The sequence below is a fragment of the Antennarius striatus genome, chromosome 4 (assembly GCF_040054535.1).
Source record: "Antennarius striatus isolate MH-2024 chromosome 4, ASM4005453v1, whole genome shotgun sequence".
Taxonomy (NCBI): Eukaryota; Metazoa; Chordata; class Actinopteri; order Lophiiformes; family Antennariidae; genus Antennarius; species Antennarius striatus.
This window is the reverse complement of record NC_090779.1, coordinates 10796543-10810181: the sequence shown is the minus strand read 5'-3', so window position 1 is coordinate 10810181 and position 13639 is coordinate 10796543. Positions and strand designations below refer to the sequence as shown.

The 13639-nt window shown below is 38.8% G+C and overlaps 1 long non-coding RNA gene across 1 annotated transcript; it reads left to right on the top strand.

The window, feature by feature from the left end:
- The first annotated feature begins 3594 nt into the window (after positions 1 to 3594).
- Positions 3595 to 13303, top strand: LOC137594601 (uncharacterized). Its single transcript, XR_011035275.1, has 3 exons — positions 3595 to 3696; positions 4058 to 4256; positions 13068 to 13303. It is a non-coding gene; the product is annotated as an uncharacterized lncRNA (long non-coding RNA).
- The last annotated feature ends 336 nt before the right edge of the window (positions 13304 to 13639 follow it).

Here is a 13639-nt window from a genome sequence, read left to right as displayed (position 1 = left end):
CTCTTATGAAAAACAGCGTGCTGGTTTGATGTATGAGTTATAAAAAGTGGGGGGAAAACAATTTCAGCCTGCGATAGAGGTCACATGAGAAAACAACATGAGTACGTATTTGACACTTCTTGCCAGAAGATTTTTCAGTCTCTGTTTGAAGTGCATTAAATTAAAAACTCATCTCTTTGAATCACTGGCTAGGATTTCAATGTAGAAATCCATACCAGATGTCATAGCAGCACTTGAAGAACTGTTCTTCAAGCAGCACTTGAAGAACAGTTTACTGACTTTTTTCAGTATATCTGTATTTTTATAAGAAGCACATATTTGCTATAAAGACTAATCTGTTAGAATGAAAATGTCATGAAACAATCATTGTAAATCAGATTATTTATAAGTATAGAGAATAGCACATTTCAATTATGAAGAATGTGTAATGAATATATGCAGCATATTGTCCTCTAGTCCATGTAAGGAAGGGATCATCGCACACAGCTGGCTGGAGAATGTGATGTTCTGTCAGTCACGTTCCTGCAGGGGCGGCTGTTTTTCTCTCGCCCCCGCTGCAGATGAACCAATTGTTCAGCACCTGTTTTACATTCCACCCGAGGTTTGGGGTCTTTTGACTCTAGGGAAGGTTCTAGGCAAACTACACAGAGGGTATGAAGAGAGCAAAGTTATCTGGATTTCATCACAGTGGCCTCTTGAATCCTTCAGATGACACTCAGACATCAACATGAGCTGTACTCGCCACATAATAAAGACTTCCACAGACTTGTGTGCAGCATTTGTTTAGACATGCTTGTGTGTATTCAAACATATGTCAGCAAGTATGAAGTTTAACAATACAGCTAGCAGCATTTAGCACGAGGACATCAATGATGATGTGAAGAACCCCATCAAATTCTTTGCCATTTTTAGTGTCACCATTGCATAGGCTTGGACACAGTACGGCCCGTGGGGTTTGCAATCTGGCTTGCCAAGTCTTGTATATGTATCCTTTGCTGCCCGTTAAAGGCCAAAACCTTGTACATAATGGCTTTTATATTCATTTGCATTAGTAAAAATAACCGCTCCATCCATCTGTTCCTCAGCTGACCCGCCTGTCAAAGTTTAGAACTCTGTGTGGCCCGCCACTCAAAAAGTTTGCACACGCCTGCCATAGAGGGAACCATAAGGGTGATTTAATGTGTGAGTTATGGTGTGAAGTCTCTTTGTATTCACAATATAAATGCTGACTTCAAGTTAGGGTTAGGGTTTCTTCTTCTATCTGTTCTCTATTCTCTGCCTTGTCTTTTTTTTCCTATTTTGTTACATTTCTTCTTTGTATGACCACACACCGACAGACTGATGAAAAAAAGTAGCAAACTAAAACTAAAAAAACAAAAAACAAAGTTTTTATTATTGGTAATAAAAAGTATTTAATATGAGTGTGTGTGTGTGTGTGTGTGTGTGTGTGTGTGTGTGTGTGTGTGTGTGTGTGTGTGTGTGTGTGTGTGTGTCAAGGTTCTGAAGCTGTCAGGTGGTTGATTTCAGAAACCACCGACTGCCCCATCATCCACAGCTGACCCCACAGGGGACACATCATCACCTAGGAACTCAAATGCCTCACCAACCACCCTGAAGTATGCAGAGCAAGGTGTAGCTGACTCCTCCCAATGTGAGCACAAGTGTTTAGGAAGCTGCAATCCAGATTTATATCCTGTCCTCATAGTCACTGAATTTTATATTATAATCTCATAATGTGTGTCTTATGTCTCTGTTGGGACCCATCACATTTCAATATCATATTTTGTAATTTTTTTAACCTAATTACATACAGTTCATACAACTCTAGACTAACTCTTTTTTTAAAGGGCATTATTTACCAACCCGAAATAGACTTTTGGCTCTGCAATCTCTAATTATTCCTTGTAAACTTCATGTGCCATATGGTGCCATAATATGTAGAATTTCACACACTCCTCCCATTCTGGAGTCAACAGCAGTGGATGTCAATAATGTGATCTTTGACTGAACCTGAAAACTACAAAGCATTTACATAGATACAATAACTGAGATTATGGATCTCAGAGAAGCAAAGACAAGCACCGATCCAGGTCTGAGGATACTTGTGAGATATCATTCAGTTGAATGTTAGCATGCCACACCTGTAGTGTGAATTTGAAGCTCAGCCATAAATCAGGCTACATGTTCCCTCAGCCTGCATTCATTTATTCATTCTTCATCTTTTGAAGGGGCTATTGAGTTTGGTTCAAGGTCTTACTTAAAATAGAGAAAAAGTAAAAATTCCATTTTTTGAATGACTTTTTTGATGAAATCACACACATACAGCAAATTGACCAAGCAGCCTCCCACATATTTTTGTATGTGAGGTTGCCCACTTGAAGCTTTATGTAAAGAGTCCCTTCATTTTGGCCTTTTTCCATAGACCTAGTTCCTTGTTTTTCTTGCTAGATCTGTTACCACCAATGCAATTTTGTAAAAGTGAGTTAAGGTTCTTGTTCCTGTGTGTCAGGATATAAAAGTCTAACCATAACGTAATTACCATTACTCAGGCCTTCATATAAACTTGCACTCCAATGTGTCCCTGCTAGCTGCAAAACACAATGTAAAATGTTGGCAGGAAGAAGATATCCACTGAGACAGCCATGGATGAGGAGATGATAATAGGTTGGACATGCCTCTCCAAATGATTGGGTGAAAATCAACTGAGCACCTGCTTGGCTTGAAAGACCATAACAAGACATTAACAGGAGGTGTGATGTTGGCTCTCACCAGTTTGATGCTAAGTTAGAGTAGGGCTGGCAACATAAACCCTTTACTTGTGGTCACTAAATGTATATGCCTACGAACTGAAAATTTTCTTTTTTAAAATGAGAATATTGTTTTTCTAATTTTCTTCTCCATTAGTTTGTATATCGCAAATGAACTTTAAACTTTATGGGGTTTGAATTACGGGACAAAAAAAATTTTTTTTCCTTTCTATTTTCAGTCCCTGAAACATTTTAAAGGCTCCAACACAAAATCAAGCCTCTTGATCTAAACTGCAGATCTATGTGTGAAACAGCTGTGTCAGGCCAGGTGCAGTCTGTTCTGAGATCCAGTCTGAGACACAATTTATTCCATGATTCCTTCCTAATTCGTAGCTCCCCATTGCCAGAAGAACACTCAAAGCGGAAAAAAATGTAAAAAAATAAATAAATAAAAACTAGAGGGGCCTTCACAGAGGTGGGGGATTGCATTTATAAAAGATTATCACACTCAAGAACCTTTGTCAAATAAAAAAGAATAATGCAACTATGTACGCACTGTGGCAACCATTAATGATGTGAAAATCCTCCACTGTCACCTTCATTCAAATCAAGTTTCATAAAGGGTATTGTTAGCAACAACTGGACAAACGAAGTCGACATACAATGAAAACAGTATTATAGCAGAAAATATGCAGGGAGACAAATCACCCCAGCACCACAGCTGTGAACCTAGTACATCAATCTGTTTGGAAGATGACATGGGTAATGAGAACCACTTGTCCCAGGACTCTATAAATTCCATCATGGTTTGGAAGTTTTTGGGTTAGTTCTCTGCTCATCCCTATGAGGCACTTGAAAATCATTAGTTGCACGTCATGATGAGAGATGCCAAATTTCCTGCCATTCCCAGATGTTCCTGTGCAGACGTTCTTCAAGGATTCTTCCAAAGGTAAAGTTATTTTCTTGCAAAAGTTGCGCTCATTTTGCTTTTAATCACAGGCTTCAAAGTTGGCGTTTGAAAATCGTTAAAGTCCTGTTCAAAGCACAACAAAAAAATTTGACTGCAGGTTTTGGCTTTGGTTTGAATGTAACAGACGTTACATTTTCTATTGATTTTGTCTAAATAAAATGATAAGAGTGATAAATATGCGTCTGAGTAGAATTGAAAATATTGTCCATTTTACATAAATAGATAGAACATAACAAATGGATCCTGAATAAACTATTATATTAAATAAAATTACTAAATCAAATAAGCTATCATTAAATTCTAGTTTGTCGTCATTGCTGGACTGTGTCTTACCCTGCAGCTGCATTTTACGCTGGGCGGTTGTTTGTGACTGATAAGTGAAGTGCCCCTGAATGCTGAGGTCAGACAAAGCTGATCAGAACATGATAGAAGACCTGGTCAACAATGAGAACAGACACAGGGAACAAGCCTCTATCTCTGCAATACGTAGTGGAGCACTCAACAAACTGTTCCTTCTGGCGAGAGGCTCCTGATCCAAGGTCAGATAAAAACACCGTAGCAGATCCTTTATTCTTAAGATGAATAGCATCCTTGATTTTTGTTTGGCATTGGAGAGAGTAAAAATTGGCTGCGGCGGGACTGATGTGAGCCCTGACACCAATTTGTATCTTGAAATGCTATATTTATGCCAGAATATGCAGACTTGAAATATGTAAACTGATCTGTGTTTGTGTTCACAGTCAATTATTAATGGTGCGTGCCGCCGCTAGATGCTTGCAGGAGTTTATTTTTTAGCTTACAACAACCAAAAACCAGCGAATGAAAAAAAAAAAAGGTGGTTTGTTTGTGAAATCTGCTGTATGTGAATCTGAAAACTACAAGTCTCAAAGAACAGCAAGAAAATTAGAAGTCAAGGACATGGTTTTACTTTAGCTGTGAGAGAGTAACAGTATTTCTAGGGGTTAGTGCTCATCAGTTTAAACAGTTGCAGAGCATCACCGTTTTATATTGATCTCTGCATTGACATTTAAATTGGAGGAAGGTGTGGCAGGAACAAACGTTTTGTCATTCTGTCAACCAAAAATGACATCATAGCTCGATTGGATTTAGAAAACACACATTATTATTTACTATCTCAAATGTCTTTATCTGTCCATGATTCCTACGCTAGCTACTCTCTGCTTCAGGGACGGGAAGGCTTTGGGTAAATGTTAGTGTCCAAATGCTAATTTGCTGATATTGGAAGTTTATGCATTCTGTTCTCACATACCATTCATACCATGCACACAAAGTTTAACAGGCAGATAGTTTACTGTATTTTTCCTTTTTTTAGTTTGTCGAAAGGCTAAGTGAGGCTAACTTCAATATGCAGATTAGGTTGATAGGAAGATCAGTGTTTTTGCAGGTGCTTAAACTATGAATATAATTTCAGGCACCAAAAGTCTTGTGTAGTACGGCTGCGTGATCTGAGTGACTGAATAATATTTTATTATTTTAATCAAACTTTTTTTTTCCCCTGCTGCTTTGTACACCAATGGCAATGTATTAAGAACACTTACTTTGTTAATGGCATGCTACCTTATTGTTTTGTAGCTGTAGGTTTTGGTCATCACCTCATAAAATCCAAAGTATCTTTTTAAAAGAACTGTAATTTACAAATATATGTAGTCCTTAATAAATTGATTAAAACCTTAAGCATTAAACATTGAATTAAATGGGGTGACCAAACTACAATTTAGACAATGTGTGAATTTCTTTTTACAATTTCACAGCAACTGACCTGAGAGTTGCTGACATTTTTGAATCCCAATAAACAAGATTTTTATCTCATAACCTTGGAGAAATTTTTAAAATGATCAAGAATCTGCTCATCCACCTGAATCCTTAGCAAAATGTATTGAATCCCAACGCATCACAAGATTGGCTTATCCACCAAATGTTATTAAAGTCTGTTTTTATTTTTTTAAGATACTCAAGTAACAGTTGATCAAACAAATATAGGCATCCCTTTACCTTCTGCAAGTCTTTTGAGTGGAGGTACACTGCAGCTGACCAGTATTCCAGGATAATCTGAACGATTTACTGAACTGTAAAACTAAGTAAGTCACTGTTGTTCAACCTGTCAAACATTTCTGTAGCATTTGATTGTAGGATGATTACATCTTTTTCTCGTTCGTTTCGAGGATTCAAGCACCTTCCTTCAATGTCCTCTGAGTGTTTTGTCAGCTACGATGAAGTCTGTCACACAGATACTTCAGCAACATTGAAACTGAGCTAATCAACACTTTTCAACAGTCCTTACAGATGTGCTCCTCTTCAATAAAAGCAAGATAGCTGTCAGATTAGTGGAATATGCCTCTTGAGAAATGTAAGTGCACTCCTCTCTCAACGCCTCTCAGCTCTGGGATAAACATTCAGTACAGGCAGTCACAGACTGGGTTACAGATGAGATCACAGGCCTTTGAGCTTTAGGTTCTCTGTGATCGCTCTTAATGTTGTAAAACAGACTTAATAATTCCAAGTATGAACAAGTTTTGATGTATTTTTTATAGCAAATGAAATTTTCACAAAATTCACAGATAATTTATTTTATGGAAGACAGTAATACACACATAATTACATTCAAACACAAGCGTACAGTGATACAGCTTATCACTCAGTGATTAACAAGACCTCTACAAATAAATGAATGTTAGTATTATTAAAGGCAGGTAAAAACTGGAACTAGCTTGCCTCAGTCTGAAGATGGACAGTAGTTACACTATTAGCATGCACTGAAATCTGTATATAGTTATAAGCTTGGTTGCTTTAGAGCATTCCACTTGCCTGTCTCAGAAATTTGATTACGATATTATGACTTGTTTTATAGAAGTCAGACTTACTCATTCTCTCCTCACCCTGGAACTGATATGATTTTCCTTATGTTGATGTGTTTTTCCAGACTTATTTTTGCTTCCATGGTTACGGCTGAGGTGGAGAAAGAGTTGGGAATTGGAAAATCAAACCTTTTCTATGCTTGGTGGTAAGGAGTGTATGCATGTAAAAATGGTAACAAAAAAGCCCAGTGAACAGTAACCTGATGCAAAAGGTCAGAATGTGTTGTACACTTGAATACATGTGAAGCCATTCTTTTTGATGGATAGCTGTGTCTTTAGAGCTTAGTTCCATGTCACTATGACACTGTCAAGCATTTTTATTGGGAGGACACTTTGATGAGTGGAGCCTATGGTATTTCAGTCCAAATTTAAATATATCCACAAAGACTTCTATGTGCTTATTGGTAAATCCCAGTCACATTGGGTCTCCTCTGACTTCCAGTGGCTCCAAGAAGAGATACATATTTTTGTTATTTATCACATTCTCATTCCCGCCCATCATAGACTCATGATGTGTCACACATTGTGTGTCTCACTTATCTGGTGTGTGGTTTGGCCAACATTCAATCCCACTCTTCCTGTCACATGCATGTCATGAAATAAGGCTTTGTTTAAGTTTAGGCTTTACTTGGTTTGCTGTTTGACTACACACACACAATACAAAGGTGGGTCTCCATCTCGCATTACAATCTTCTTCTTTTCCTTTCGGCTTTTCCCTTCAGGGGTCTCCACAGTGAATCAGTTGCCTCCATCTAACTCTGTCTTCTGCATTATCTTCTCTCACACCAACTACCTTCATGTCCTCTTTCACTACATCCATAAACCTCCTCTTTGGTCTTCCTCTAGGCCTCCTTTCTGGCAGTTCAAAACTCAGCATCCTTCTACCAATATATTCACTGTCTCTCCTATCGACATGTCCAAATCATCTCAGTCTGGTCTCTCTGACTTTATCTCAAAAACTTCTAACATGTGCTGTCCCTCTAATGTATTCATTCCTAATCCTATCCATCCTGGTCGCTCCCAAAGAGAACTTCAGCATCTTGACCTCTGCTACCTCCAGCTCTATATTCTGTCTTTTCCTCAGTGACACTGTCTCTAGACCAATGTAGCCGCAAGAGGGCCAAACACACTCTATCTCCTGTACTCCTATCTACTCTCCTCAGTCCTCTCAGTAGCTGTTTGGCTACGTTGTCGCCTACCACTACTTTGCAGTCGCTGATCTACACAAGATGTAGTCTACCTGTGTGCTCCTACCACCACTCTTATAGGTCACCCTATGTTCCTGCGTCTTCTGGAAGAAAGTATTCACTACAGCCGTTTCCATCCTTTTTGCAAAGTCAACCACCATCTGTCCTTCTGCGTTCCTCTCCTGGATACCAAACCTGCCCTTCACCTCCTCATCACCTCTGTTTCCTGTCCCAACATGTCCATTGAAGTCTGCACCAATGACAACTCTCTCACTTCTAGGCATGCTCTGCATCACTTCATCAAAGTCCAACCAGAATTTAATTTCTCCTCCAGCTCACATCCTACCTGTGGAGCATACTCACTAACAACATTGAACATCACACCTTCGATTTCTAGCTTCAGACTCATCACTCAATCTGACACTGTTTTTACCTCCAGGACATTCCTAACAAACTCCTCCTTCAAGATAACTCCCACTCCATTTCTCTTCCTATCTACACCATGATAGAACAACTTGAACCCTGCTCCTAAACTGCTAGCCTTGTTACCTTTCCACCTAGTCTCCTGGACACACATTATGTCTATCTTCTGCATCATGTCAGCCAACTCTCTACCTTTTCCTGTCCAAGTTCCAACATTCATCATCCCTACTCTCAGTCTTATACTCTTGGCGTTCCTCTTCTCTCTCTTCCTATGAACACACTTTCCTCCTCTCCTTCTTTGACCAACAGTAGTCCAATTTCCACCGGCACCCTGTAGGTCAACAGCACCGATGGCGGTTGTTGTTAACCCGGGCTTCGACCGATCCGGTATGGAAGTCATAGATTAGATTCGCAAGTTTGATTTGGCAAAAGTTTTACGTTGGATGCTCTTCCTGACACAACCATCTGTATTAATCTGGGCTTGGGACCAGCACAATAAGACACTGGCTTGTGCCCTCTTGTGGCTACATTATCTCATGTTATAATCTACCTCAAAGAAAACAACGCACTATTTGAAAAAACGCCATTATTCGGAAAAAAAACCCACAACACAGTTCTTGTTTTAAATGACATTTCAATGCATGTCATCAATATTCAATTCTACCAAAGGTGTAAAATATTTGAACTTCTAAAACATTTTGTTTTGAAGAAAGGTATCCAGAATAAATAGACATTTCTGTTCTTGAATGGTAAACAGAAGAGGTGCTGAGTGGCTCCTGCTCCTCATATTGTCCTCATCTGATTCTGAGGTGTTCTCCAAGCCTCATCAGGTGAGATCATTGAAGCGTCTCTCAGCATAGCAATGAGTGAGTGACAACAGGGTGCAAGAGATAAGAGCAGAGTGAAAGAAAGACCTCTGAATAGAAGTGGTTCCTCAGAGTGTGCGTGTATGTGTGTGTGTGTTCGTGTGTGTGTGTGTGTGTGTGTGTGTGTGTGTGTGTGTGTGTGTGTGTGTGTGTGTGTGTGTGTGTGTGTGTGTGTGTGTGTGTGTGTGTGTGTGTTTGTGTGTAAATGATGAGTGAGAACCAGCCACAAGGGAGATCACGTCATCACATAGATAGTCACCATCGCCTAGCAACCTCAGCCCTCAGGCCCACTGACGGAAGTGTAAAATGATAGCTGGTCCTCTTAAAATGTGCTAATAATGGACCTTTTCAAGAAGGCAAAAACATGAAAAATATTCTTTGTTCTTTAAATAATTTTGATAACATTTCGAATTTGTTTTGTTGTGAATACATAATGTGTTATTGTGAGTAAATTGCATTTACAAACTGTAGATGCAAATGCAGCTATTGAAAACTACTGAAGCTTTTTCCTAGACAAAATTTAATATTTTTAATGTATTATTTAATTTATTTTTCATTTATTATTATTTATTTTGAATTTGTGACTTAAGTAGGAACAGAAGGACCACAGTAAGGTAGGGGACACTGAATATTTATGGTAATTTAAACGTTTATTATATTAAACCACCTTCTATCTGTATTACCTTTTCCCACACTCGACTGTTTAAAGTACTTTTGTGTCTCACGAAAGTCTGAGAATCACGGAACAGAGCGCACTTTCGGATGCCATCAGCCAATAGAATGCGTGTACGGTATCACATGACTGCCTACCAGATATCTGCAATGAGGTGAAGTAGCTTTAATGCGCACATGCGTGACGACGCACTGTATACACACACACACACACACACACACACACACACACACACACACGCTGTCAGTGGTGCCTCTAAATTATGTTTAATGTGACCTATCTTTCATAAAGTGAGCCAGTTTCTAGCTATCACTCTGGCCCCAGCCGGCTGCATCCACACCCTGAGCTCATTTCACTGGTGTTAGTAGACAAATTATTGTCTTCCTGCTGGACAGCCCTGACGACGTGCGTCCATCCTGCAGGTGCATTTGGGCCTGAAATTGCTTTGTTTAAACTTGTCAGGTTTGAACGAAGACTTTAAAGAAGGATCTGTCCTCATTTGTTTGACTATGACATAGTGCAAACCTTCAGATATTTTCACCTTTATCGAGTGCCTTTTTTCTTTGTTTCTTTGATTGAAGTTTCTTTAGTTGAAGTTGAAGCTTTACAAACTGTAAAACAAATTTTCTATTTAGAATAAACTTGTCAGTGATTAAATGTTTTTGTTTTTCTTTTGAATTACTTTTAAGCTTCCAAGGTATTGACATTTATTTCTCTACTTCTGCCCCATGTTAGTGTTTGAAAAGAACAAGAATAAATATATACCGGTACTTTCATAAATATGTTCTGTAAAAATGTACAGTATATTTTTAAAGTGTGTTTGTCCCTTTTCTGTTAAAATTTTCTGGATACTATTTTTAGTTGAAGCTTTATTTTGTTTTTTTCAAGTTTTATGTTATAATTACCACCAATGATATTTCAACACCATGCAGTTCACAGACCACAGCTTTCACTTTGTCTTCAGATGCATTCACGTATTTCTTTTCGTGGTTTCATCCCCTGTCAGTTCATATATTGTGACTGACATTTCAAGCCCTTTCAGGTCTCAGGTATTCACCTTCTAATAAGAACAATCTTCAGCTCACAGGACCTTCAATATTGATACCTGGTTCAGTTCTTCTGATCCCAGTAGTTTCTTTAATGTTTGACCATTACTTCCAATTAAACATTTAATTTCAACGTTTATTATTTTAAAGTGAAACAAATCTAAGAGCTATACTTACAGAGTTCACTAGCGCAATGTAAAGAATTTGGCTTGAGGTTTTGGCATTTATACCGGTGTCAAGATTTGTCGAAAGTGAAAGAATTTAAAGTATGGCCCCTCTAAAGCACATCTAATGCACAGATTATTGCTGGTTTGAATAGTCTTTTCTCCCCAATATGTTCGGAGGACAAAGGGCAACGATGCACATTCCTGAGAGCAGCTACGGAGAGGCATTCATTCCACTGTTTGTAATTGTTCACAGCTGTAAGCAGAGTCTGCTTCTTATTTGTCACACTCACGGGTCAACTTTGACCCTATTTTTCACAATCATTCAAAAAAAAATGGGACTGAAGCAGGAGAAAATTGCTTATTTACACTTACTGCAGTAGGTGATGCTCTGTGGCTACTAAATGTTCATCTTATGAGCTTTGTTATTATAGGAAGTAGTATAGGAAGCACCCATATACTGGATTTGGGGTCTATAAATAAGAACTTGTCAAGTGTTCGTGCAGGATTTTTCTTGTCATGTTGCACCGTAAGGTTTCAGTGTCAGAAATGTGCCTTCAGCATATTGGTAGAAAATTTCTCACCAACCAAGCAACATGTTCTCCATTCTTTTTTCTCATCAAAAATTTGGATACTCTAATATTGATATTTATTACAAACATTATAACAAGTAGATATCTGTGCTCTGCTTGGTTGAGCTACTATGTTAAAAATAGGTGCCCTGACTGCTATAGTGTGCCATAAGTGTGTTTGAACAGGTGCCAAAAACATTTAGCTCTGCGTACAATATGTGCCTGTGCTGTGAATGAATGCAAGTGTTTCTCCATTTGAGAACAGAGCTGCACCGCAGTTGTATATATTATTTTTTATCACAGTCTGGAACAAACCATGGATGCTTCTTAATGTTTTCTTCATTTTCTAAATCGACCGAGGCCACAAATTACCGAAGAATTGTTGCCGAATACATTGAGCCTGATTCTTTTATGTCCATCGCTTCAAAGCCGAACAAATAACACAATAGAACTCATGTTATGGAACTGACATCAGCTTGAGCAGAAAACCCTCAGTTGTCCTGTCCAAGCAAATTTCTGAGTCCAAGCCACAAAATTATAGTATCTAAGCTTGTGGGCAAGGGAATGTGAGGGACGGTTTTTCTTGTGGACCTTGGGTATGATTTCTACAACCACAGACCTAAGAGGTCCATTCAGCCAGTAGAGAGCGCTAAAGCTCCTGGCGTCTCTTATTAACTCTGGGCTCTGTTACTTACAAAACTATCAGTTGTCACCGGCTCAAAGAAGTGAAAATGCAACAATATCTGTGCAAAAGTATGCTGCAGTTGGCTTCAGCGTTTGTCTCATCTGCCATGACGTTTTTTCATCACTGAGGGGTGATAATGCTTCCAACAGACAGTGATCCAAAGTCCAGACAAAGTAATGGTTGTGTGGTGCTTTCCTGCTTTGCTTTTGAGGTTCATCTTCTTCACATTAAGCCCTGAATTAAACCCAGATTTGTGACTGACTCTGCCTTGTTACGTTGAAGTTTTTCTTTTTTTTTAGAGTGTGATGTTTGCTCACTTAGTATATGTGTGTTCATAGTTATGTACCGAGTTCACGAGTTCATGTGTGCTTGCTCTATGATGAGCTCTATGCTAATGCAGTTTTGCGGTTTCCAGTGATCCCCTCCTCTGCTGGTCTGAACTGAAACAGCTGTCTCGACCTCTTTTTCTCCAGCTGCCTCCAAATTGTTCAATCATTAAGCTATTATATGTTTACAACCAAAGCGCCAAGCCAGGCCACTATAGGTGCTAGAAATCCTGAGATGGTTTTTTGCAATAGTGGATTATTATCCTAGTTTCAACACAGCACTTTTCAGTGGCTGTAATAAGCTGTACAGTTGGTCACACTGTCTTAGCTGGTCTGTATAAGTATCAGGAAATGTCACCCTGACAAGATGTAAGAAAATACCTCTGAAGGAATTTCAATCATGCTCATCTCCATGATGGTTTTTATGGGCCGTGTTTGAATATTTCTTTTAATGAGTTGAAGGTGTTTTGTTTTTTCTTTCAACACAACCTTATAATGATACAAGCTCACTCATTTTTATTCTTACTTTCAGGCCCTGAAGCTGCAGTACGGCACCCAGTCTGAGGAGTGAATCATGAACACATTGATCTTATTTGGACAGGCTTTTGTCTGGGACACATCCAAACCCAAACAGCCAGGGGTAGTACCACAACAGCGTGAAAGTAATTCCCTAGCAAACCAGACACACTCTGCATTGGTTAGAGACAGTGCAGACAGGACAGTCCGCTTGTATCATTCCAAACAGCATTGTTTCTTTATTTACACTCTCTTGCATTTTTCTATAAGGAGTGGTCGCACTCTTATTTAACATGCTCCACATATTCTGCTTCAGATTGAGCCAAAGAAGTGTTTTTCTGTCAGAAAATGTGGTCCAAAAATACATCTGGATTGTGTTACAATCCTCTAGGACATAGCTAGCTTGTTTATACCTAAACTAGTGAGTAGATTTCAAGAATCTGCTGTATGAATGTTTCTCATTAAGTCTAAATGAAGAATACTACTTCATGATATTGCACATCTTTATGAAGCACTTCATTTCACAATAGCTCCTGTCTTTCTATCACTTGAATCACTCTTGTCGCTTAAATCTCAAGGTAATCAAAC